This window comes from Crocodylus siamensis, chromosome 10, assembly GCF_052110815.1.
Source record: "Crocodylus siamensis isolate JL-2025a chromosome 10, ASM5211081v1, whole genome shotgun sequence".
NCBI classification, from domain to species: domain Eukaryota; kingdom Metazoa; phylum Chordata; order Crocodylia; family Crocodylidae; genus Crocodylus; species Crocodylus siamensis.
In genome coordinates, this window is record NC_143404.1 from 33323160 (window position 1) to 33345303 (window position 22144).

The window sequence follows — 22144 nt, forward strand, 5'->3', positions numbered from 1 at the left end:
CCATCCAAATTCTCTCCTTAGATACTTGCACAATTCCCTACACCCCTTTTGGAGAATACTTAAAAGATAGATCATCAGTTAATCACTTTTTTTTTTGCTTACAGAACACTTCTTGAACTAATATTACCATTTACTTTGCGTGAGCATTGTTCAGCTACTTTTCCTACCAATACCACAGCCAAGATTTTACCCACAGACACCACAAAATTATTAATCTCTAAACATATGCTGTTTCTACAGGATTCAGTTCTGAGGTCAGAGTTGAGGTTGTGTTCATGAGGAACTGATCTATGAATTTCCAGTGGGTGGACAGGCATGCCAACTAAAGACTTGCACCCCTAAATAACCACTTACTCAGGCATTTTGCAAGCAATGGGATGGGAATTTTAATTTAAACTGACTGCAATAGCAGATCCACATGACAGACCAGGGCATGGGTGGTCAGGGTGAGTCACCTGGATAGCAAAGGCCTGTTGGAACCTGGGATCAGGGTCCAGAGTTGATGAGCAGGAATCAGGAGCCAAGGTTAGGATTAGCTAACTGGATTCAGAGCCAAAATCAGGAGCCAAGGTCAGGTTTGAGCAAGAAGCTCCAAGCAGGCTGGGAGCATGGCACAGCAGTCTTTGCTAGAGCACTTGTCTGCTCTAGACTTGTAAAGGCCTTTATGGGCAGGATCTTCATCCTATAGTCCTGGGGGAAGACTCAGCCAAGACCCTGACTGCTTCCAGCTGGGGCTTAGGATTGTACCCTCCCCAGCCAGGCCTAAACTCATTACAGTCCCAGAAGACAGGTGACACAGTTTTATCATATGCTACCATTCTCCACAGGGCAACATGTAGCTCACCAGCTTCCAGAGGATCTGCCCTACACAGCCTCTTTGGGACGTCTGCACAGCAGTGGCCATTTGTGTTTGGATCAGGGCACAGTGATGCTGTCTGACTTTTTTTGGTGCTTCCATAAGGTTGTGAAGATGTTGGGCTTCATCCTCCTGTGCTCTCTTCCCACACCAAGCTCAAAAGAACAGGGAGGGGAACTCCATGGGCCCTGGGAAGCAGAAAGAAACCAGAGCATGGTACATTCTGGCCATGCCCCTTCCTTGCCTCTGTCCCAGTGGGAGTGGGGAGCAGAGCAGGCACAGCCCTCTCCCTTCATATCCACACGAAGGACACAGTTCTATCCTCTAGCATTCCCTCCAGAAATTCTCTCTTCGCAAAACAGAGTCAGTGGCAGCTGGGTCAGTGCGAAAGAGCTCCACTGAGGCTGCTCTTACTGCTGGCACAAGAATCCACATGGAGTTCTGTGCCAAAGTGCCAAAACTGACACTTGCTCACAATCTCACTGGAAAACTAGAAGCAGCTCTAGATGGATGCTGCCAAGGACTTACACTTCCTAGCACGGGGACCAGCAGAAGCACTGCTATAGCTTGCAAAGGGAACTCATGATCCACAGGTATGATACTACCAGTAGTGGTAGTGGTATAATAGTCCAGTGATTAGAGACATGGTTAGAAGCAGTGCATCTGAGCTGGATGTCAAGTCAGGAACAAGGAGGAAAATAACAGTTATAATCACAAGTTAAGAGTTGAGCAGCCTATAATCAGTTGCCACGTGTGGTCTTCAGCAGTGGAACATGCTCCTCTTTCCAGGCAGTAAGGCAGTTCCTCAAGTGGTGGCCTGGGCTTAGTGCTAGGTTTCCTGACAGCAGGGCCATTCTTAAAGTTGCAGAAGCAGGTGGTACCTGTGAACAGGGGACAAACTATCCCTCAGGAGACACATTGCTCAGCTAGCATGACATGTCTCATGGCTGTGGGATGTAATGGGAAACTGGGCACTTCATGCTCAAAATTGAAGCCCATTGAGGAAACAAGATTTCTTGTTCTTCATGGCAGCCCTTGATAGAACCCAATGCCAGGTCTCTCCAGCTTCTGTTTAAGTAGAGGTCTCTCTACATGGTTCCTCTCTGCTCTCTGTTCCTAGATGCATCCCCAGTATCTTTTTGTGGGCAGGGACCATCTCTCTCCATGGCACAGAGTGGTTTTCTACCATGGCAGACCCCCTTGTCATTGAAGTGCTATCTTCTAGTTGGAGATAACCTAGTTGGGGATGGGCCTGCTTTGATCAGGGGATTGGGCTAGATGACCTCCTGAGGTCCCTTCCAACCATGGGTGACTGATGCCTCCTGAGTCAGAGGGGGCACTTGCCCCTCCCCCCAAAAGACAGTCAGCAACTGGGGGAAAGTCCCCCCCTGGCCAATCCTGCTGGCACTTCCGGGCACGCCTCTGGCACTTCTGGGTGAGCACAATAGGCCATGGGGGTACCGCTTCTCATGGCACCCCCAATCCCTGGCTGGTGATCTCAGAGGGGCAACAGTGCTCTCGACTGTCCCCCATGTCTGGGAACGCTGGCTGTCAGGGGGTGCACCAGCGCTCTCTGGGGGTGCACATTGCCACTGCTTCCAACCTTAGTTTTCTATGATTCTATGATACCTGTCATTACTCAGCTAGTCCTATGCAGAGAACACAGGTGCTGGCTTAGTCCTGTGATGATTTGAGATTGTGCTGTCAATAAATGCTAGGCTTTCATTCCACAGTAAGCTGGTTTCTAGGCTGCTTTTCCTGCCCAGTCCCTCCAATGGCTTCCATTACCTGGTTTGCTTTCCTCTAGGGCACATTCAGTTTATTGTAAGTTGCCTGATCATTTCCCAGGGTAACAACCAACTGCAAGAATAAGATTTTTTTTTTTTACCATCCTATCTTAAGTTCCAGGCACTTTTCCCAGAACTTCTAACAGTTCTTGACTGAGTGGTCAGTGCACGCAGCCTGTATGCTGCAGATTTCTGTTTTTACAGCCATCCAGACGGACACTAGTGCACCTTATCAATTTAGGAGTTATTCATTAGTTGCAGTTGCATGGCAAGGGCTGCTGAACTCAGCACCATTATCTTTAGTGTAGTCAGTCCCATTAAATAAGCTTTAAATTCATATACCTTGACTTGGGTCCTCCATTTATCAGACAGTTAAATCTTGACTTTATGCAAAAAATTCAAGCCTCTGAGGTTCCTTGCTTCCCCATCAATACACAGCCATATCTTGGGGAGTTCTAGCTTTTGCCGACCAACAGGGAAGTTTCACAATTAAGTTTCCTTTTAACATCATACAAGTAATGTTACAATACAGAGATCTGATGCTGTGCCAGGGACGTATCTGAGACCTCTGCTCCATGCTGGCACAATGCACAATGTGTCAACAAACATAAGCATAGGGAGAGATGTGCCAGCACAGGTTAGAGCCTGAATCAAGCCCCATTCTGCCTTATGAGAAAGGCATCAAAGATACAGTGACATGAATTGTTCTTCCAAGCAATTGCCCATGTCATCACTCAAGGGTCTGCCCTGCACAACATAAACAGAAAGGAAAGGGGGAGGAAGGGATGTGTTTATTATTATTATAAGCTAGAGGTTGGTCTAGTCACAAAGTGTGTCTGGTTCAGAACCTCCTGCCCTTCTGGGATGTGTGGGTCAGATTTTCATGAGATATATCGCAAGGTGTGCAGGGTCTTTCGATGAAGGATGGAGACTTGGGAAGATTAAATGGAGTTTGCCAAATTTAGATCATACTCACCTTGCCTTTGTGCCAATGAGAGCTAATGAATGTAATGGCCTTGTATTAGGCATACATTTGGCTGTGGGTGGGGGAGAAGGGAAGGAAGGGGGAGCAGGAATATATTTAGAAATCTAAAAAAACAATTAAAAACCTTGAGGTTCATTCTGTTTGATTCTGGCAGAAGGTGACAAGTTCTGTCCAGATGGAGGATTTTTATTCTGCTCCTCTAGAAGCAGATGACTTCCTTTTACCCAACTGACCGGCTGCTGGCATAGTAAACCCTAAGCTTATTTAGTGTTGGTGCCTTTGAGATATTTCATATCTTTGAAGAAATAAATGATCATTAGTTTGAAAGAATATTTTCTTTTTATTCCTGTGGTTAGAAAAATGAGACTTTGGGGAGGGATTTGGTGGGGGACAGGGGAGGTTTCTATAAAAGCAGAGGTTTGCAAAATCCAGAGCTTTGGAAAACTTGGAGGGTTCAGGAAACCCAAACTTGCCACCAGCATCTATTGCCCCAAAGGGTGACTGCACTTTTGCTCTTCAAACACTTCTAGTCCATTAACCAGCATCACACAATTTCCTAACAAGCTTTACATCAGTTCTAGTAGATGGTCTCTATTGCATCCCTTTAGCTCTTATACCATATTGTTTTCTTCTGAACACTTCAAAAAGGACAAGGGGGCTGTCTTTTGAGTCTACAATCACTCTGATCAAACAGAGCAGCGTGATTTCATAGGGATACTAGGTGCATCTACATGAAATGCTAACTGCACATTAGCCAAATAATAATGCACAGTAGCGCATCACAGCACAAACGGTGCCAATACAAGTATAAACAGTGCTAATATACTACCATGCAGTATTATTAGACTACTATGCAGTAGTATCATTGAAAAGGCATTTGCAGTAACTCTGGTTATTGGGAATTTATTTAGTATTTGATTATACAAGTACTAAATAAATGCACAGTAGCCACTGTGCAATAGTGCCTCATGTTGACATGCCCACTGAAGCTGCAGCCTGTATGGAATCACCTGGCTTCGCTGCAGCTCCAGTCCAGAGTGAGTCAGTGGGCACGAACAGATGGCGTGTTTGTACACCACTGTAAATCTGGTGCAGGATCCAGACCAGACAAATGAGCAGCCAATCTGGGGGAGCTACACACAGTATTACAGCACCTTACCCGCAGGCAGTCAAGAGCCATCAATAGCCATTTTTGACAGAGAAAACTGCTCCCCAGATTAGAGACAGACACTTACATGTCACTTACCAGCGGACGTTACTGCAAATTTTTCCCCTGGATAAAAAGGTACTTATACAAGCATAGCGATTTACAAAATCTGCCTGCTTCTTATTTACACTGTTGTCAAGGCTGATTACACGAGTATAAACAAGTCATCTATCTATGTCTTGTGCTGTACACACTTTCTGTGCCATCCACTTCACCAGATCAGTATTTGTGATGCAGCACTCCATTTAGTGAGCTAGGAGCAGAACTTGCTGTGATGCCATCACAGTTGTAATGGCGTTTAACAGCACAACGACAAATACACTAGGAAAGAAATCTTGTGACAGCAGGTCTAGGTTTTCCACCTGGGTGTACTAGATAAATGAGAAAGATGTCATTGCATCATAAGACAGATGTGAAATAGAGTTCAGTCTCAGTGAGTTATTAGCATCTCAGGATGATCTCAGCTGGCAGAAGCTGCCGGGTATGAACTGTTCTTCCACCTCTCATGAGGACAGAGTCCCTTTGTCTCTTAGCCCCACAGGCCCCAGTTCAATCTTCCAAGGTGACCTTAGGTAGAAAGCAGATTATCCCCTTAAGGACCCCCGAAAAGGTCACTTGATAATTCAACATGCCAAGCGTGCCCTCCTGTCGCTTTATTAGCTTCACAGGTGTTATGGCAAAGAGGGTGTTTGACCCTGTTATTACACACTCATAGGCTGGCTAAATCAGCAGAACAGCTTAGCCAGGCTGCCTAGGGGCTCTTTTCTCTACTCAGGCTCTCTTCTCTGCTCTAAGCCAGGACATGGTACTCAGGCTTAGGAAGCAATGTCTCCATGAAGAACCTGGGGCTACTACTAATTAGAGGAGTGGTGGGAGCACTAGTTTAGCAGGGTGGGAGTAAGCATTAACATTTGAACCACTATTCCAAGAGGTGTAAGATGCCGCAGCGCTTAGAATACCACAGCCACTTGGGGCACGGCTCTCTCTCACATTCCCACTTTTACTACAGGGCTGCAGAACCAGAGCTAACACTGTAGGAGTTCCCAAGGAAGGATGGGGCTGACAAAGACCTGAGGGAGAGACCCACCAAACCATCTCAGGGCATTCAGGTGTAAATTAAGTTTCACTTTCTGCTCAATTGCGGAATGGCAGGAAGGCACCGGACATCATGGACATGCAAATGCAGCTTCATCCCCTTTCCAGAAACTCTCTAGGATGACACACAACTCACGTGGGCCCACCCCACTTGATTGTCTGAATAGCAGTAGTTTCTTGAAGCCACAACCAAGATCTGGGCTCTGTTCCACTAGTGCAAACACTTAGCAGGAAATCATAAGTCAGTGCCAGGAATGGAACCCAGATTTCCGAGTCCCAGTTGAGCCTGTTAAGACTAGGCTCCACCACTTCGCTTGGTTTGTTGTGAAACCTTTGCCATTCACCTTTAAAAATCCTTCTTTTGCTAATGACAGCTAGCTCTTCTCTGGCAAGAACCGCTACACTATTACAAATATATGCTGTAAAAGTAGACATGAACAGGCAAGAAAAATTAGCAGCTCAGGAAGTTTTCCAAGGACAGAGTAGGATAAATATTGCTGTCACCCAGGCCCTACAGCACGAGCTGCACTGCATCGTTCCAGGAAACTACCCAACCAACTCACGGACAGATAGGAACAGGGAGGGAAAACACATGCACACCACTATCAGCGGTGGGCCTGATTCTACAAGCCTTACTCACAGAAGTTTCCAAAAATTCGGCTGGGAACTTAGAGTGAGCAAAGGCTACAGGAGAGGGCCATAGCATAGTTCAATGCTTTGGAAGAAAAGCAAGATTAGCATCTTGAAGGCAAATGTACACATGATGGTTTAATCCCCAAGTTTTTATTCTATGCCCCCTAAATTGAATTAAAATTTAAAATCTAAATTGAATTGAATTAAATTTTATTCTATGCCCCCTGAGGACTAAACCATTTAGTTTTTTCTACCATGTTATGGCAAGGGGCTGGATACAATTTTTTTTGTCAGAGCCAAAGCTTGCCCATGCTCAGGCGGTAAGCCACTGGCAGGCCAAGTGGCCCCTGACCTACGGGGGCCCCTGGTCCTACCCTCCATAGTGGCAGTACCCCCCGGGGCCACCCAGGCGGGCTGCTAACAGGCCAGGTGCTGCCCTAGCTTGAAGGCACCTGATCCAACTTTGCCACTAGCCCACCCAGGCTTCCAGCACCTCACCCACTGTCTTCTCCCACCACCAGGGCACCCAGCTATCCTTCTGCAGCCTCCCCATGATGTCCCTGGGGCAAGGTAGCTGTTTCCCATGTGACCCCAGGCATCCAGCCAGCTGCAACAAGCTGCTAGAAGCATAAGCAGTGAAGGGCCTGATCCTGCTTCTGGAGGAGCCTGTCATGTGTCCCCCTCCCACAACCAGAGGTTGATCTGCTAGTGGGCTGAGCATCCCCTGAGCTGTGGGAGACCCCAGTTCTTCCCTCCACAGTGGCGGTGGCCTCTGGGGCCACCCAGGCAGGCTGCTAGCAGGCCAGGAGCTGCTCCAGCTCGGAAGCAGCACCTGGCCCGATCCAACTGTTCTCCAAGCCTGCCTGGGGAGCAGCACCTGGCGGGCTCGCAGCAGGTGGGCTCGCGGAACGATTGGATCGGGCCAGGTGCTGCCTCCGAGGTGGGGCAGCACCCAGCTTGCTAACAGTCTGCCCAGGCATCCCTTGGGGGTGCTGCTTCCATGGAAAGAAGGACTCAGGCTCCCTGAAGCTCAGGGGCAGCTCAGCCCATTGGCAGCTGTGGGGCATGGGGGGTGGGATAGGAAGACTGCTTCTGCTTGAAAGCAGGGTCCTGCAGCCAGCAGGATGCCTGGGGCTGTCCAGGAATGGGCTGGCTTGCCCTTGGAGCAGTGTGGGAAGGTGGCAGGAGGGTGGCTGGGTTTGGTGGCAGCCAGAGAAGAGGGAGGGGATGGTGTACAGGGCACTGGAAGCCTGGGCAGGATTGGGGAAGCATTGGATTGGGTGCCTCTGAGCTGGGGAAGTACCTGGCCAGCTAGCAGAAGTCCCGGGCTTCCAGCACCCTGTACACCATCTCTGTCACCTTCTCCAGCTGCCAGCAAACCAGCACCCTGTACACCATCTCTGTCACCTTCTCCAGCTGCCAGCAAACCAGCACCCTGTACACCATCTCTGTCACCTTCTCCAGCTGCCAGCAAACCAGCACCCTGTACACCATCTCTGTCACCTTCTCCAGCTGCCAGCAAACCCATCTGCGCACGTGCCACCTTCCTGTGCTGCCCCCGGGCGAGCCAACCCATTCCCAGATGGTCCCTTGCTGTTCTGCCAGCCACAGGGGCCTGCTAAAGGCAGAAGCAACAAGGAGCCCAATCCTTTTTTTCTGCAGTGTCTGCCCACCTCTCCCACAGCTTGGGTCGAGCTGACAGCTGCATTGTTGTAATTTGAAACATTGCAAACTAAACTACATCTGGATGTAGTTTCATTTGCAACAATGCAAAATTATTTAAGTCTTGCATATGTACACTGAGATGTCATTAAGCCACACAAAGTGACATTTTCATCATATATACATATTAATGGCATCACGTAAACAAGCACCCTGAAATAGCTAACTGAAGTAGTGAAAGGAGTAAATATTAGCTAGAAGAGAAGCTTCAGTCCAGTTTAGGGAGATCCATGGAAGATGAGAACAAGTTACAGCTGGCAGTGTCCTGACCTGGGCTGAGCTAGAAAGCTAACACCTCACACATTTCCAACTAAAATTGCAGTTTGCTAATGGTCCACCAGCAAACATTTCTGAATTTGTTGCTCAGGGCTGTTCAATGAAGCTATTCTAGATTTTCTAAGAGTAGCAGGATTAATTTTCTAGTGTGGATTTGCTACCTGTTTGCATGACTTATTAGGTCACCTGGTTCTGTTTCTGGTCCCACCTGGGGGCAAGTGTGTCAAACTCACTACATATTTAACAGCAATTTTTTTCTTGTTACATTCGTGAAGTATAATACTTTGCAGCATTTGCCCTGAAAAGGAGTCCAGCTTACTGAATTCACATTCAGAATTAGGGAAGGTTAAATGCTCCCTGTGAATGGTTCCTCTCCTGGCTTAGAGCAAGACCCATTAATTGACAACCAGAAGTTCCTCCTGCTGGGAAGAACTTGAGACTTTCCTTGCCCCTTGCTAATACTGTGTTTTAAGTCCCTAAGGAAAGAGTACATAGTAGAACAGGACTACTTTGAATTGCACTGAATTTTCTACCTCTCCCAATGGACTGTCTTGCATAAGCTGTCTAACTGAGCTGAATGATCTAGCTAACTGAGCTGAATGATCTAGCCACCCACCAGTTTCACCTTATAAATACTGGTGACCCTGATACATGTATTTCTTCAAACTATCGGCATGATTTTAAATTACATATTTTTCCACAGAGAACATACCCAACTTAAAAACAAACAGAAGAAAAATCTGTAAATGATTTAGATTTACATGTGTTTTTTGTTCTTGACTTTTTTTTTGTTTAAATGCCTCGAACTAGCTGGAAGTCAATACATACTTTGAGTGCTAAGACTGAAAAATTCATCATACTTGCTTCTCACAACATTGCTATAAGAATAAACCATTTCCATCAAAGAAACAGACAAAGCATGCATCCTTACAGCAATGACAGCCTAGAGCTAACACATAATTTATGGTATCACACAAAATTGACAGCTTCTTACAAGATGAGATAGAAACTTGTATTAATAAATGTATGATTTATTAGCTGATGAATTTAACATTGTTTTTGACACCATTTTAAGTGACATGAGAGTTTATGTAAACTAAAATTACAAATTACAGGTGGTTACACCTACTGGTATATTTCCAGAGAAACTAGGAGTAATTTGAATGATTAAGCACATGCTTGGGGTTAATATGCATTATGTGGGTGAGAAAAAGGAGCCTTGCCTGTGTATCACCCTTATTATTTGGGAAAGCAATTTTGAATCAAATTGACACTTTCAGTAATTTAAATAGTTATTTGAATTTCCAACTTTAAAATTACATTGGAGTAAACCTTTCCTGGAAGAACTTTTAATTGCTATTTTGCAACTTGTCAAGGACATGTATTAAGGATCCACAATAACAGGTTGGTAACACAATTACCTTCCCCAGCTGTCCACGTTTTTTGGAATAAAAAATTATCTGTACATTTTTTTCCCTGAAAATTCTCCTCTTTTTATTATTCATGAAAGTTATACCTTTTTCACTTAAAAAAACAGTTTTCTATAAAAATGTCATTGAAATATATTTTGATGGCAATGGATAAGCGTTCATAAAAAAATCCCTAAATTTCTTTTGAGAACAAAATTCTGGGCGTCTCAAATGCCTCAAGACAACTTTCTAGATTATCAGCAGCTATTTTCGTGAGCAATATGGACTGGTAAATTGCAATTCTAACCAAAGTCTTCTAAACTGTATTTACTTAATGTTCTCACAACAGTAGGTTAAATACAGGGAAAAACTACAAACAAGTTTAACAAAGCTTTTCAGGAAGGGTCACTTATTTACAAGAAGTTCCTGGAAGGCTACAGTTAGTTCTGCAAGACCACCTGGTTGTTGAAAAACTGATGCAGATGCAAACAGAAGCAGAAAACAGTAAACAAACTGACCCTAAAAGATTCAGTAGTAAAGATAGTAGGGAAGTTGTGGAGGAGTCAGAAACAGATTTGCAGATGCAGGAGCATTAGAATGGGTACCGGATTAATGGAATTAGTTTTTGCCTGTTATCAGGCCAAGGGTTACTAAATAAGACTGGGTCTGTGATGGCCCATGATGTAGATACCAGCCCTTGAGCTTTTACTTAGCCTTCTATTCCAGGCAATAGCATCTCCAAGTATCATCAGTCATCTCCCCCTTCCCCACACCTCAAGAGGTCCTTCAACAGCATCCTAGTGTGGCAGGCTTGCTGGCAGCAGCCTGGTGCGCCAGCTTCAGAATAGCTAAAACATGATTGGTGGGGAATTTCCTCTCCAATCAGGAACCAGCATGGGAAAGGCTTGCCCCACCCCTGCCCAGGGGTGAGGTTAAGAACTGAACCTGAGAGGGGAATAACCCCCTTTCCCTCTGATTGATCCATTCTCAATCTGGGAGCAGAGCCCCTGAAGAGAATAAAAAGGCAGCATGCCCAACACATTGGCAGCTGCAATGAGGGACAGAGAAGCAGGCAAAGAAGAACTGGCAGAGCTGGCCAGCAGGGCAGAGCTGTTGCTCCAGAAGAGCTCAAAGATGACTCGCCAGATGTGGAGGGGAAGGAGGCCACATCCCACCTCCCCGCCATGAGGGATAATGGCATTGGTGCACAGGCAGTGCACAGAGGGTCCAAGAGAGGACCAAGGCCCCAGACCTGCAAGCGGCAGCTCAAGTCTCCAACCTTGGCATGAGGCTGGGCACCCAGTGCATGGATCAGTGCACAGAGGGCACTGGAGTGGACCAAGTCCCTGGAGCGGCACACAGTGGCTCAGTTTCCTAACCCAGGCATGAGGCCAGGCAAGCAGTGCACAGCTAGTGCACAGAGGGTCAGGGAGAGGTCCAGTATTCATTTGGGTTTTTGGGGAGGAGGGGGGTTTGTAACAGCTGTTTTTTTCTTTTTTTTTTGGCGACTCTTGGCTCATATTCAGCTCATGGTCCACTGTAACCCCAAGATCCCTCTTTCCAACATGCAGCTGAGACAATCATTCCTCAGTCTGTATTTGTGCACATAATTATTAGGGCAAAACAGCACCGTTTCATTTCAACTTCCATTTCACTGTTTCACTGAGACAGTGTTTTGTTTTGAGTTTTGTTTCATTTCAAAGCACTGTTCCATTCATTTCCTCGAAACTGTTTTGCTGTTTCGATCCTGTTTCAACATTTCACCCATAGGCTATAATGGGGCATCATGAAACTGCCTATAACTTTGTCATTTTTTGACCAATTGGGATCCAAATAGCTCTGATTGTAGCCCCTCCTGAGGGCATGAAGCCTGCCAAGCTTCAAGAAGATAGGTGCAGGGGTTTCTGGGACACTGCACCTCAAAGTTGTGAAAGCAAAGCTCATGTCATGTGTATGTATTAAGGTGCAGCAGGGTGAAGACAGCAGGCATAGTAGCCCCTGCTGAGGCCATGAAGCCTGCCAGGTTTCAAGGAGATAGGTGCAGGGGGTTCTGGGAAACTGCACTTCAAGCTGCTGGCAAGCAAAACTAGTGACACGTGTAACTGCGTGTGTGTGTTAAGGCGCGCCCTCACTGGTGCACTGGGCCTCTACATGACACGGTAGTGTGCCCCAGTGAGGTCTCCTCCTCCTCTACAGCCTCAGCTCTGTCCACCACTTTAAACAACAACAGGTAAGTGAGCAGCACAGTAGCACTAGCAGCATCTCAGGGAGCCAAACAGACTAGAGCCCTTCTTTCCTTTCCTGCAGGAGCTTCTTCTCCACCAACTGCCAGAGCACTCTCCCTGCCAGCCCCAGCCCTGGGGCTTAGATGCGCCCAGGGCCCTGCATCCTTCTGGTCAGCTGACCAGGGACAAGTGCTAAGGGTGTTGGTCTAAGGACATGGTACTGGCAGACAAGGTTCGTTGGGTCAATCTTGTATCTTTTAGTAAACCAACTGAATAGTTAGAGAAATGTATTTTAGCCAGAGGCTGGTATGCAATGCAGGCAAGAAAGCCAGTCAGTGAAAATGGAAATGGAGGTGTCAGGGGGTGAGGGACAGGGTGGGGGTGGGGGTGGGGCTGGGGAAATGCCCTGATGGAAAATACATGGAGACACCAAGCAAGAACTGTGCACCAGAATGAGTGCACACTGAAAATCTGTCGAAGACAAGAACAGAGCACCACTCTGTCTCAGAGGAGAGCCATGCGCATGATCAGAGGTCAGGAAAACAGATCTTACGATGATAGGCTGAGAGACATGGGACTCTTTAGCCTGGAGAAGCGCAGGCTCAGGGGTGATCTGATGGCCACCTATAAGTTTATCAAGGGTGACCACCAGGATCTGAGGGAACGTTTGTTCACCAGAGCGCCCCAAGGGATGACTAGGTTGAATGGTCACAAACTCCTGCAAGACCATTTCAGGCTGGACATAAGGAAGAATTTCTTTACTGTCCGAGCCCCCAAGGTCTGGAACAGTCTGCCAGCGGAGGTGGTTCAAGCACCTACATTGAACACCTTCAAGAGTAAATTGGATGCTTATCTTGCTGGGATCCCATGACCCCAGCTGACTTCCTGCCCTTTGGGCAGGGGGCTGGACTCGATGATCTTCTGAGGTCCCTTCCAGCCCTGATGTCTATGAAATCTATGAAATCCAGCGTCTCAGGCCTGATCCTCAAAGAAAATTTACAAACCACTTTTCACAGAAAAGCTTATGAACTGCACTTCATCAACCTCCTAGGTACAGAAACTCATGGACTCAATATAGACACTGGAATTTTGACACACTACAACCTGCCCGACATCTGACTCCCCAGGTACCTCTCCACTTGTACCTAAGCTGCTACATCCCCCTTCCCCCACCCCAGCCTGTCGCTCACTCCCTGATGCCTCCATTTCCCTTTTCACTGACTGGCTTTCTTGCCTGCATTGCATGCCAGCCTCTGGCTCCTTTACTATTCCTTCCATCCAGGAACAGCATACATACCAACCGTGGGTGCTTTCTCAGCCCGACAAAGGGTTTTTCAACCCAAAAGCTGGCATCTCCCAAGCAGCTCAACTGAGCTCACTGGGAGCCTCATAACTCCACTGCAACCAGCAAGCTTCAGGCCTGTCAAAGACGTGATGAGTCTGGGCTTTCCCCAGCCAGTCCCCAGGACTAGGAGCGTGCGTGCGGTGGCTGGAGGTTATGGCACCTCCTACCTGCTTTTCACCAGAGGGTTCTTCAGCCCTGGCATTTCTTGGGGCCGCCACACCACTGGCAGTCCCACCAAGCCTCCCAACCCTGGCAGGGTGCAGTTTTAGTGGTCATGCCCAGGACCTGGGGCCTCCCCCTTCCCCATAGCCCCAGCTCATACCTCCAGTTCATCCTGGCATGGGAGCTCAGCAGGGACATGTTCTTCCCCTGCTGGTACTGGTGATGCAGTGAGTGCTGCCTCCAACTCTCAGAGTGGGGCATTTCATATATTTCATAGATTTCATAGACGTTAGGGCTGGAAGGGACCTTGGGAGATCATCGAGTCCAGCCCCCCGCCCAAAGGGCAGGAAGTCAGCTGGGGTCATAGGATCCCAGCAAGATAAGCATCCAATTTACTCTTGAAGGTGTTCAATGTAGGTGCTTGAACCACCTCCGCTGGCAGACTGTTCCAGACCTTGGGGGCTCGGACAGTAAAGAAATTCTTCCTTATGTCCAGCCTGAAACTGAAATTCTTCCTTATGTCCAGCATTAAATGGTTTTAAAAAAATTTAAAAAGGAAATAGGTGTGAATGGAGTGAGGAGGGTGGCATTCACTCCGTCTGCACCTGGAGCTTGGGGAACCCCAGCAGTCGGAGGCTCACTTTCAGGAACACCAGCTGTTCCACCAAACCAGGATCCAAGGAAGTGCGGTGGCGTGTCACTACATCAGCAGTGCTGAACACCCTCTCACTTGGAACACTGATCTGTGGACAGGACAGGTGTTCCTGGGCAACCAGGGCCAGATCTGGCCACATCTTTCTACGGCTTGCCCGGTAGGCTAAGGGGTTGCACAGGAGTGGCTCCACATCCTTGGTGAGTGTGATGGCTGTATGTGTTGTAGGATTGGCTATCACTGCCCTGAGCATGTCTGCCTAAAGGTGGTGACAGGATGGACCTTGGCTTTGGATCACCTGGTCTGCCAGGAAGTTGGTCTTATGTTTTCTTTCCTGCCACGACTTTGATGAAATATATTCCCAGGAGGCACTGCCCATGGTGATCCTGCCTGGTCTCGATCCCTGTTTCTTCTTTGGGGCTCCAAACCTCCCCTTTATCCCAGCCTAGCCTCTCCAGATGGTACTCACAAATCCTTCTGCAGCCAGGTCACAGTGCTGCCTGTTGTGGTATTGTTTGGCCATCTACCCCAGGGTGACCTTTGGTCTCGATTAGGTACACCCTTCCAGGGCTGGTCTTGGCCTGTGCTGAAAAATCAAAAGAAAAGGCAAAAAAACCAAGGAAAACCCCAGCTGCTCTCAGCCTCCTTGTCAGGCTCAGTCTATGTCCCCTTTCACCTGGGATCAGGTTCTCAAATCCCAATCACAACGATCAAGAAATCACTTAGTCTAGTTTTTGTTATGCACAGGCCTGCCCTGCACCCCTGTAAACATTCACAGTCTCCTTGGGGTCTCCCCCATGTGCAGGAAGGCTTTACCTGTAGCCGCAGTTTCCCTTAGGCCCCTCCTCTGGATCCTCCGTGGATACTCCGCTCCGGAAATTATCAAAGGCCTTGTGGGTTCCCTCTCTCCAGATCCTCAGCTGAGGCTCCCTCTGGAGATTATCAGCAGATGTGTGTGTGCAGGCCTCCGCCTGCCTCGTGCTCAGGATCACTCTTGCAGAGTTCCTCTGGCAAGTTCTGCAGCCTTTGCCTGCCGGGATGCTCAGCCGCTCCTCTCTCCTTGTGGCCTGCAGGGAACTGACCCCTCTCTGTCCCTCTTCAGGGCCAGAAATACGTTTGGGCAGCCTTCCTCGTCCAATCCTGAGCGAGATGCTGCTCCGGAAGTGTGGTGGTATTTTCCTTCCCTTCCAGTCTCCAGCTGCAGCCCTGCTGGCCCTCCATGGTGTGAGTTTTGCTTGTTTTTACTCTCTCCATCAGTTGCTGCAGGTTGCCTTCCCTCTCCTGACCTCCACTGCCCAGCACATAAGACACCTTGGGGTATCTGTTAGCTCCTTCTCACTCCTTCACAGTGACATAGGCAGCCACCAAGGCCTGAGCACTACCTGCCTGATGGTGGGGTCTGGTGCCTCTGGACCCCATCATTGAACCCACGCCCTTGGTCCACATTGGCAGCACCCGTGGTGGAGAAGACTGGCTGGTGGATGGCGTGCTGGCATGGGTTAGTGGATCCCCACTTCCACGTCCTTCCACCTCTGCCCTTCTGCCTCCCTGACTCTCTTTACCAGCACCTCCATCCACCGATTCAGGCTTTAGCTGCTGCATACTCTCCCCTTCACCCTCAGGTCGCAAATGAACTGTATTAGACTGCAAGGGATCAAGCTGTTTCCTGATGCCCTCCTTCAGCTGCCTCCCCAGTGCCTGCATGTCTGGTGACAGTGGATTTCCCCAGCCAGGAACACTGATCTCTGGGAAGCTCTCCATTTGGCTCTGAAGTTCCCTCACTATGGGGATCACCTGGCTAAGGAGGGCATCGCCAGTGCTGAGGGTCTCGGTGGCCTCGAGGAAGGGCATGAGGACCACCAAGATCTGGGAGATGGCATCCCACTCAGCTCTTTGAAGGGGGCCTCTGATCCCAATCTCCCCAAGCAAAGCCATCTTATGGATGGCCTTCTGTTGCTCCACCAGCCTCTTGAGCATCAGGTATGTGGAGTTCCACGGAGTCTCCACATCCTAAGTGATTCTGTGCTGCAGGATGTTCAGCATCTTGCCCCTCTCAGTGCTTTGGTGGAAGTAGCCTGCCACCTTCCTGCATTTCAAAATGAGCTTGCTGGTGGTGCTGGCACCATCACTGGCAGCTCTGTCTCCCTCCAGCGCATCCCTGACAATGAGGTGGAACTTGTATGCCACGCAGTGGATGCCAACAACACTGGCATCACAGACCACCTTGACCGTATTGGCCTCATTGTCAGTGACCATGAACTTATCGGTGAGCTCACTCTGCCCAATGAGCCACCCCTTCACCAAGCGATTCATGGCTGCCATGATCTCTATTGCCGTGTAGGACTCATCCATCACCTCAGCTTGAAGGAGAGCCCACCAGTGACCTGACTGGTTGCACCAGTGCCTGTGAGGGAGAGGTATGCATGAACTCCACCTCAGCTGCTCCAGATATCCGAGGTGAAGTGTAAGGCCACCTGTGGACCTGCCCCGTGCAGCTGCTCCCTCAAGTACTCCCTGCATGCCTCATACAGGGAGGGTACCACCGTCCTCCTGAAGGTGGTGCATGCGGGCACTTGGTAGGATGGGGCCATGAGCCACCTGAACCCTGGCAGCTCAACTAACCAGAAGGGCTGGCCATTGACAGCAAGCATCTCCCCAATGCTCTAGGTGATCTTGCTCACGCTTGCAATGCACCCCCCCTTTCTGTCCTCCTTTCCCCCAAGGTCCAGGGTGGCCTGCCTCTGCTTTGGGGGAACGGGGGCTTTGGAGTGAGAGGGGGACTTTCCTTTGGGCACACTCCCACTGGTGCCAGGCTGAGAAGGAGCAAGGGCAAAGGGTTGGTGCCTGCAGAGATGCATCAGCATCCCTGTGGTGCTCATGTTTATGCCCTTGCCCTGGCTGGTTTTGGCTCAGCAGTGCAAACAGATAGCATATGTGGGATTATCTGCCAGCTCAAAATGATCCCAGACCACACTACCCACTCGCTTCTGGGGCGTGGGTGTATTTGCCTTTTCCCCCTCCTCAGCAGGCAGAGGCACAGCAACAGGAGGAATGGACTCAGCTGAGCCACTTGCCTCCACAACCTCTACCTCAGCCTCCTCCAAAGTGCCTTCTGGGGAAGGAGACCTGGCTCTAGGGGAAACTTGAGGGGTGTGGACCACAAACTCAGATGATTCCCCCTCTTTCCCTAGAATTTCCCTTGCTATGGCACTCAGCTCCAGCTCTAGCTCCAGCTCTTCCGCTGTCACTGAAAGGCTCAGCATGGGAGGTGAAATGGGAGTGGAGGAGACTGTCATGCTGGTGCTGCTGCTTGTTGTTATGGTGTTGGTGGGGATGGGATTATGACTGGTGCTCTTGGAGGGGATGCAGACTCAGGCACAGGCACTGGCACTGCTCCCCTCTCCTTGCTGTTTGTAGAACTAGTGGAAGCTTCATGCCTGCTTGTTGTAGCAAAGAGGCTGTGTCTCAGTTTGGAACAGGGGGAATTTACAGCTCTCCCTTTACTCTCTGTTCCACCCCTCCCTGAAGGCTTGCCAGCTGCTTTTCCAGCACACTTGATCGTGTGTTTCATAGTGTCTTGTCTTTGCCTTGGTGTGCGGGAAAATCTGTGTCTTCTTCTGTAATGTTACCTGATTTATGTAATATATGTAGATAAGATAATTGTACGTATGTGTATTTATTTAATGTATGTATTTATGTAATAAATAAAATAAAAATATATAAATGTATGCATGTGTTCCTATATAAATTCTATATTATAATATGCAATATAATTATGCTGTGCTTCCCTGCACAGTGAATGGAATGCACACCGTGAGAGAAAGCACAAATTTGAAAAGAACCAAAATAGACAAACAAAAACAAAAAGAAGATTTTGGGGGAGGAATTAATTGAAATGATTCAATGAATATAATAATAAAATAAAAGGGTATAGAAAGCAAAAGGTATTGATGAATCCCACTTGCTAGGCTAGCAAATAGGAAATGAATGGTAGCCTTTGTTGTCTGATGCTGCTGAGCTGCTGGAAAACACAGCCCAGTAAATGACCACAAGACAGAAAACAGCTCAGTTCAAACAATGAGCACTGGGATTGGAAGGGACCTCAGGGAAGGATCACAGTCAATGGCCAGCTACACAGTCAATATGAGAGCAGTCCTTACCCCCTCTTTCCCTTTCCTCGCTTTACTTTCTGTTTTCCTGTAGGCAAGCCTAGCTTCAGCTTCAAAACTTGAAATGTTTTGAAACTTTCAAAACATTTCCACTATCCCTGTTTCATTTCATGGCTGTTTCGAAGCCCTTCATTTCATTTCAACTTCACTGTTTCGAGCTCAAAACAAGTTGAAACAATGTTGAAACAAAACAGCAGTGAAAGTTCGCACAGCCCTAATAATTACTAATGCTCAAGTGCAAGACTTTGCAGTTGTCCATCACAGCTTAGTACCTATCAGTTCCTCAACCATTTCTGTATCTGGCTGTCTCCAACATACAAGTTTCTTTTTCCACCTCTCTTCACCACCTTTTCTCTTTCCTCAGCTCTGTGGGCTACCCTACTGCTAAGAACTTTCCAATGCCAGAAACGTTCCCTGAAACTCTTCACTGGTCTGTGCACAACTGACCTACCTCCCCTGGCTCACGCTGTTATACAACTACCTACGTACCCACACACAGTGGGTAGCTGTTACCACTTTAATTGTCCTGGCTTGTTTAGAGGCATACATTTTATGTGTAGACAAAGCCAAAGTGACATTGACTACACCACTTAGTATTTCTAATGTACTTTTTGACATCATTATTTCCTACTGCAGGTCTTAACCCTCGAGTTCACAGCATGAGGACGGACTCTCATGTTTGCATTAAATTTCAGTGAGACTCAGTAATTCAGCATTCCAGCAACATCTGGTCAACTAAGACAGAGAGGCCTAATGTTCTCTGATCCACGTCTGTGCAGCACTTGGGCAAAAAGTCTGTACAGAAAACTCTCTGCAAATAAAGCTGCAAATGGCAGCTGATATTAAAGATTCCTCTTCATCTGAAGCCCACAGATTAAATATGTATGTGGCATCTGAGATCTAATTTATTTTCTTTGTGCTGTAAATTCCTTTTCTCTTTGGCTTTTTTTTAGTTGTTTATAATTAAGACTTTGAGACAGATCTCAGCATGACTGCATACCAGCAGTGCAGTTATTATATTTGATTTGTTTAAAGTATATTTTTCCCCATTCCTAGTCAACCAAAGGATTTTTTTTGATTAATTCCAGCAATGATTAGATTTTCTTCTTCCTTAATGAACAGAGTAATAGTGATTTGAGTCACCGATGCGTAACTTGCTAATTTTTGGAAAGTTTTCAAAATATTTATACATTTAAAAAAGCAGGGAAAGAAAGAAAATAAAGTTGCATTGTATTCGTTTGAATTTAGTTTGCCCCTTCTCCCCTCCCAATCCTGCCAATGATCAGCTGCTCATCAGCCAGCCCCAGGGACCACATGGGGGCCTGTTCAAGCCCTAGTACAGTCCTGGATCCAGCCAATAGTTAGCTGATCAGCTAATTGTTGGGCACCCACCTTTCAACTTATTGTGCGCGGGCAGCCCAGGTTCATGATCCCCAGGCTCCCCCCGCACTGGCAAATAGGGTGCAATTGGGTTCTGATCCCCAATCCCAAAACCACGTTCTGCCATGTATATGTGGCGTGGCAGGAGGTATGATTGTTGATATTGGGATTACACCCTGATGTGCCTTTAAATTAACATCTATTGGCAACCTAAGAAGAGAAGGCCAGCAAAGGGTGGGAGGAGAGCAGAGCTTCTCAGCGCTGAAGAGACTTGCCCAAAGTCACACAGTTAATCAGTGGCAGAACTGAAGTCATGCAAGCCTAAGTCTAATGCCCCTGGCTCTTAGACCACAGCACTTTGCCTTGTGGAGGTCAAAGGGGAAAGGGAAGTTCTTGCATGCCAGCATAAGGCATGAGGAAGACTGATTCCATGGATGAGGCCCAGAACTGGGAGCTCGTTTTGAGAGCATTACTGGGTCTTCAACCTTACCGTGTGTGTCCAGGTGACAGCTAAGCAGAGAGATAAGTTGGCTGAAAATTGAATAGGGCCTTCTGAGCCTTTACAATGGGGGTCTCTCTCTTCTAGGATTCCCCCTGATTGCAAAGGAAGCAGGAGTGGGCCCCTCAAGATGGCTGTTCACAACTAGAGCTAGGGTCTGTGTTCATGGGACTTTTGGAAACAGTACGGGTTAGAAGTTGGAATCTGGAAGCAGTCACTGGCAGGGGCACTCAAGAGGGATGGACAGTAATATTAATGCTGGGAGTGACTGCCATCTTCTCCGTGAAAGAGGGGCAGTCTTGGAACTAGTCTCCCACAAGATATGCCATGGTTTCTTGTATAACAGTGTAAGGAAAGAAGGCTCCCCCAAAATTGTGGGTTGATTGTAAGCAACAGAATCTGCCTGTAGCTGCTCATGAACCTAGTCAGCTCAAAAGTCCTGCCCAGTCACGCTCTTCTACCTTTTATCTCTGGCTTTGTTTTGTCTGTACTTTAAAACATTTGTTGCAGGGAATGAACCCCTGCTGGCTGTCAGCTTGAAGGAAATTTCAGTCATGAAGCCAGATGCACTGCCAGGGAAGCTTGCCATGACGTAGGCCACTAGCTATTCTTTTTCCAAGAAAAACAATAATGGATCTAAAGGGCACCTCAGCCTTCCACCCAAGTTTGGCGGCAGAATAAGGAACAAGGAATAGCCTATCCCTGAAAGATGATTCACACCTCAGCTTGGATTAACTTCCAGACATAGGAGAGTCTGAGCACTTTGTAGCACTGGGACCACCTTACAGTGTCCTATGGGAAATAGAAATCTTGCAGCAAATTGTCAGGGACTACCTGACTGCATTCCAGAGCCTGCCTTCTGCTGCTAGCTCTTTATAACTGCCTAGGAAAACTGCACCAAGACACAAGGAGTAAGTAAACCCAGGACAGCTGGGTTCTCCACTAGTCATGATATTCGCATCACTGCAAAATGAATGCAAACTTCCACCTTTCCAATTTACTCAACTTAGATAGATGCTCATGGAAAACAGAGCATCATTTATTATTAGTGTTATCATAGCACCCAGCGGCCCCAGTCAGGGAGCAGAGCCTTACTCCCTGGCACCAGTTGCTGTACCACATATGAAAAAAAGAGGATTCCCACTCCAAATTGCTTATGTCACAAAGATGTGCAACAAAGTGAAGCAACTGAGAGGCACCAACATAAAATCCAGGAGGCTCCCTCTGTCACTCTTGCTCTGTATGACTTTGGGAATTTTACTTTGCCTCTGTTTTTCTTGCTACCTGTAAGCTTTTCAGGGGCAGGGACTGTCACTTACAATTTATACATCCAGTGCTTAACATCCTCTCTTTGCATTCTCAATTGAGCATCTAAGTCCTCTTGCAACAAAAATAAGAGGTTGCAAAGGGGGCTCAAGGAAATCCCTTACGGGCATACACCAGTATCCTCCCTTCCCTTGTGAGGATAGTAGGTTTTGATATAATTAAGTAGCATGATGCATCAGATGGTTTGAAGAACCTGCAGGTCAAGCCTGCATTATGATTGACAATACCTGGTCTAGAAATTAAGCACAGTATAAAAGGATGATCCGCACTGGATTTCAAAAGATATTGCCTGTTCACAGTGAGAGCTCATAAGACAAGCCTCAAGTGAAGAAGAGGTAGCACACTATTCACTGGACATTTCAGGCTTGCTCTGAAATAATGCAACACTACACAGCTGGATGCTGCAGCTCCAGCTG